At 31.7% G+C, this 6,029-nt stretch overlaps 1 long non-coding RNA gene across 1 annotated transcript; it reads right to left on the reverse strand.

Annotated features, from left to right (window-relative positions):
* Positions 1 to 3,210: 3,210 nt before the first annotated feature.
* On the reverse strand, positions 3,211 to 4,593 carry LOC112710400 (uncharacterized). Its single transcript, XR_003156829.3, has 2 exons — positions 4,322 to 4,593; positions 3,211 to 3,990 (listed from the first exon to the last, which is right to left on the reverse strand). It is a non-coding gene; the product is annotated as an uncharacterized lncRNA (long non-coding RNA).
* Positions 4,594 to 6,029: the final 1,436 nt, after the last annotated feature.

Genomic DNA, 6,029 nt, shown 5'->3' on the forward strand with positions numbered 1-6,029 from the left:
TCCCATTAAACACATTATCTAATAATCTACTTACATTACAACTCATATACAAGATGTTTGGATGAAAGTGTAATATCAAATAAATACAGAGAGTGTATTAAATAAAATAAAATAAATTAAAAAAGATAAAAATAATAATAATAAAATATTTTCTAGTTGTTCAGACTTCAAATCCCCTGTTTCTACAAGTCAGTCACTTGAACAAAATCTATTTGATCCCAAACGATTGTCTAATTTTAGCTACGCACAAGAATTGGAAAAATAATAACAAATCTTATGGTTTTATATATAGATTAAAACACTTAAACCAAGCTCATAAGCTAAAAACACACATCAAAAGCACACTAATCAGGTATCATCCAAATTACAGATTCTTTTATCATCTCACATCTTAAATTGAAAATAAAAATAAACCAAATGACAGTTCAATTGACGACACATAGTTTCAGTTGCACGAACAAGAATTAGCATTAATAGCAGAAAACTAAATTCGAAACTTAAGAAATGAAATCGCAAGATCTAAAACAGTGAAAATAATGAGTAACACAAACACAAAAATCTAACTTGTAAGAGAATGAAATGAAGGAGTTATAAGAGAGAGCACAGTAGATCGAAACTGTGAACAAGTTGACTCAGCGATACCTGAAGGAGCAGATCGGAGCTGCAAGAAGGATCTGAGTCAAAGAACAAGTTCGTGAGCCCTAAATCGAAAATAAGAGAGAAAGATAGAAAACGATAGATATGAGCCTTTCTCTTCTTTGAACAACATAGAAAGCGATAGAAGGATCTGAGTCTAAGAGCACAGTTGCTTGATCTGAACTGCGGTGGCGAGGGCGGCAGCGACCGCTACGGCGAGCTTCGGCGGTGAGGTTAGCAGTTTAAAATCCTTACTTGAAGAAGAAGATTCTGTGCTTGAAAAAGATTTTGTGCTTTGATGGTTATTGTTGAGACGCAAGGAGGGAGACGACACGAATAGGAAGCACACAAAAGCAAGAAACGCGCGAGCAACCAAGCTCCAGACGGAGGAGAGAGACCAGACGCGACCACACAATGCGAAGGATCCGAACATAGTCGTGATGATGGCGGCAAAAATATAGTCGCGGTGAACCGAGGTGAGCTGTGATGATGAACACAAACGCAAGCAAAGAGCGAGGTGGTAATGGAAATCCAAATCATTGGCGAGGCGGCGCTAACGCTGATGGAGCCTTCATAAATTTGGAGAAAAAACTCGCTGGGATTTGGTTTTCATGGAGGAAGGGCTCTGCTAGGGGTTGGTTTTTTTATGAAATGAGTTGGGAAAAATCTGAATAAGGAGTTGAAGAGTTAAATTAGCAAGGGTATTTTGGTTTTTTTACTTTGTTATACACAGTTCATTTCTGTTGGAATTAAAGATAATCGGGGAGGAAATGGGAATAAAATTTTTCTGGGAATATATTTTTAAACTTTGAAACGAACATGAGAATTCTCTAAATATTTCTGGGAATACTTAAATATTCTCCTAACGACACACACCCTAAGTCTCTCCAAAATCGCATGTGTTGGAAACCACCGGCAGGCAACAGTTTTAAAATTAATTGTGATGCAAGCTGGTATCTGGATTCAAATGTAACGGGGTTCGGGTGTATTATTAGAGATTCTAAAGGAGGTTGAATCTTGGGCTGCCCTGGAAGCATTTTTCCTTGGTCTATCATCATATGTGAATTATTTGCTGCTTGGAGAGGGTTGGTTTTAACTTGGAATTGCGGTTTGAGAGATATTATATGTGAAACGGATTGTCTTGACATTCTGCCCATCATGCATGATCTTACAAGTGGTATTCATCTGAAGTAACAGATTTGGTTCACAAGATTCAATAGCTTTTATCTCGTCTTTGACTTGTTCATGTTGAGTGGGTGTCTCGAAAAGCAAATAGAACTGAAAATTGGATAGATATATATGATGCCAAGAGTAATTCTAATAATGTTATGTGGTATAAGCCTTGTATTAATCTCTAACAAATCATCCGCTCGAATATAGGATAGTGTTTACTTTGTTTTTTTGTATGTTTAGACACAAAAAAAAATATATCTCTTGTGAGATATCTTATTCTATCTAGAACTCGATAGATTACAATCATAAAATTTCACTAAATTCTTTTTTTTTTGTCTAAATTTATAAAAAGAATAATTTTTATTACTTGATTGGTTACTTTCCTTTAGATCTACTTAAGATTTTGATTAGAATTTTAAAATATATTTTTTTAAAAATGCATAAAATTTACATTAGTCAAAGATATTAATGCACTAAGAAAACAAAATATACTTATTTTTGTCAGATAAATATTTTATTTTTATATTTTTTGTAAATTTTTTCTCTCAATATTTGCTTGGAAGCTTCTTGTTATTTTTTATTTTTTAAAAAAAATTAAAAATTAAAAAATCTTATATTTTTTTAATAAAATTAAAATTTTATTCAAAAATACAAAAAAATTATTTATTCATAAATATTTTTAAAACACATTTATTTTGTTAAAGCTACCATTTATGTTCTCTAAGATTTTTATTTTAGTTATATCTTATTATAAAAATATTTTTGTTCTAATATTTCATCTAAGTTCCGTGGATAATTGAGTTAATAGTCAAAATCGTCCCTGAAAGATACCCCGATCTCTATTTTGATCCTCGAAAGATAAAATTAATCGAAATCGTCCCCGAAAGATACACGACTTGGTCACGAGTCCTTCCGTCGGTTGGATGATGACGTGTCACGTTAAGTGCCACGTGGCACATGCTGACGTGGTGGGTTAATACCACGTGTCACAAGATGATTGATTGACGTGTTAGACTAGTGACACGTAGCACACCACGTGTCAGATCAGTGACACGTGGCATGCCACGTGTCATTTGACATGTAAAAAATTGTTTATAATCAAAATAGTCCTTAAAAGTTCAGACGTAAGTCATTTTCATCCCTAAAATTTTAAAAATTAATCAAATTAGTCCTTATAGAATTTTATTTTATTCAATTAAAAAAAATTCTAATTCTCCTAACTCATCCATGCTTTGCCAATGATGCTATTACAACAATCACTTATAAACTGTTAAGTAAAGAGAAGTAAGACAAAGTAACTGACTAGTCAAACACTAGATAACATTATATTAGAACAACACTAACATGTAAGCAGCCTTATCCAAGTGCTAGAAATTATAACTCAAAATAAGGCTCAGGGGGTAAGTGCTATGATTTTCTCTTATTTGTCGTTACATTTTGGCAACTCCAAATATAACTAATTCAAATCACTATACAAAATTTGTGTATGTTAATGTATATGTGCAAAGAATATTGACAATGAGGACTTAACATATACAAAGGTGTCGTAACAATCTAAGTACTGTCATGCAAGAGCAAGATATATTTTTATTGGAGACAGAGCCTCACAAATGGAAAGTCAACTTGATCATGTCATGAATGAATTTCTACCATTTAATGATAAGGTTGGATCTAACATGGATCCACAAGATTATTCAATCAATGGTGAAAGTTCGCAGCTACCATAGTCAAGTGAATTTTCCAATCGTGAGAATTCAGTCCTGATATTCATTTGTTATGCAGCTCTTCATGGAATTGTAATTTGGAAAGTCATTACGAGACTCAAGCATCAACATTGGGGCTTGGATATGTTGGTAGGCTCATTATGCACTTATCTAAGACAGGACCTAATAGACATAGCCCTATATAAAAATATAGACAACAACCATGGAGCAAAACACATGATCCTAATCAAATGGTTTTATCTTTCTTTTTTAGAGGCTTGAAACTTGGAGTTGGCACAAATGCCATGCAGCTGCAGCTGGTTTGGGTGAGGCATTCATTACAATCCAGTCGGCATCCATGGCTAGCCTCTTCAACCCTTTCTCAAGGGGTTGAAGAGTCATAATATAGATATCCATCCTATTCCTTTTTAAACTTTCCACCATAGTGAAATACAAAAATCATTGCAGGACTTTCCATCTACAAAAACAGAGCAACACCAGAACATAAACCCACATCACACAACCTAGTCATAATCATAACAAAAATTAGTCTAACACCAGAATGAACATGCATCAAACCCATAAACCCACAAAAAAATAACCCAGAAACTTGTCGTTCCATCTTCAAAAGAAAAATGTTCTACCTAATATCATAATTTGATTAGCAACATCAACAGACAAATGTATTTTAAATTAAATTCCAAACCCTAACCTAACTCAACAATCTATATAAACTCAGCAAGATACAATGATACACACTAACAATGCAAAGCCACAAAAAATAACAACCAAAAAAATTAAAGCTTTACCTTTCACCTTTATGATGCCTTTCTTCACTGGTGTTCGGTTTTCGTGAGTCCTCCAACTTTGCACTCTGTTAGTGCAACCCGTCCGCAAATGTCATTTTGCAGAATGGTGAACTGAACAGGCAGGTTCAATTCTTCGGCAAGTGTCTTAGGACAGAGCTTCAGAGAGAAGAGAGGAAACAAGAGGTTTTGGAGCAAAACAGAGACATGGTTGCTATGAGAGGTGGTGATAGGAAGAAACGCCTGAATATTCATTTTGGAAATCAAATGACTTCGTATTAGGGGTTGGGGTCAAAACAAATAAAACTACGTCGTTTTAGAGCCATGCTGTCAATTAACGTTTCACGCTAGCGATCGTTAGCCACGTCAATCACTGAGATGATGGAAGGACGAACTTGACCAACGCAATTATTTTTCGAGGACTAATTTAATTGATTTTATTTTTTGATGACCAAAATAAAAATCGGATCATTTTTCAGGGACGAAATTGACTATTAACTCGTGGATAATTAGGTTACAACAACTGTATGGACTAAACTTTTTTTTTTTACTATTAAACAAGAAAATGTCTACCTAACATGCATCGCTTACTCCGTAGACTTTGATGGAAAGGACAAATCCAATGGATACTTTTTTTGTTTCTTTAACCAACTCAATCCAATATCCATTTCAAAGAAAAAATATTAACACTCTAATCTGGGCTGCCTCCTCTGCCTTACAGAGCTTCCATCGACGGCATCTTTTCCTTTGTAATGATAGGTACAAATTAGTCATTTACTTCTTTAAGATGGAGTTTATGCACCTCAGGTGCTTCTGGCTTTCCTACTTCAAATATGGAAGGTTAAAATTAAAAAGCGTCTTCATCTTTTTAATTATTTTTTATTTTTAAATAAACAATTGCCATTTTTTTTCCTTTGTGTTTTTAAAAAGATAATATAACTATTAAAAAAATAATAAAATATTTTTTTACGGCTGCAACCACGGGCCTAATATTTCATCACCAAATAATAAAAATTAGTTATACTAGAATAAGTTAAATTGGTTAGTTACTTCTTTTGGATCATCAATTCATCATATATAGTATGAACTAAATATAGCAACTAATTTAAAAGATGACGAATAATTAATTTAAAAAAGGGAGCCACTTAGATAAAGATGTTAAAAATATTTTTTTTAAAGATATCTTTTAAAAATTAAAATTTAATATATATAATTAATTAAATTATATTTTTTTTATTAAAATTAGATCGGACAAATCAATTTAGCAAAAAAATTAATAAATTAACTTTTGAATCGGTATAAACTAATATTTTTTTATAAAAAATTACTACAATATCCCTATTATAAAATACAACTAAAATATTTCATATATATATATATATATATATATATATATATTAATTTTAAAAACTTTAAATTCTAACCCTATAATGACAGAAAAGAAAAAAATGACTAGAATTTATGATTCTCAAAATTAATATATATAATAAGAGTATTTTAGTCATTTTATATAATAGGGGTATTATAGTCATTTAAAAAAATATTAATTTAGACCAATTTAAAATTTAATTCACTATTTTTCGGTCAAATTAATTTGTCTGACCTAATTTTGACAAAATAACACAATTTAAATGATTATATATATTAAATTTTAATTATTAAAACATATCTTTAAAAAAATATTTTATACGTTTTTATGAGAGTATTCTCT

Source organism: Arachis hypogaea, chromosome 9 (genome assembly GCF_003086295.3).
Source record: "Arachis hypogaea cultivar Tifrunner chromosome 9, arahy.Tifrunner.gnm2.J5K5, whole genome shotgun sequence".
In the NCBI taxonomy this organism is placed as follows: domain Eukaryota; kingdom Viridiplantae; phylum Streptophyta; class Magnoliopsida; order Fabales; family Fabaceae; genus Arachis; species Arachis hypogaea.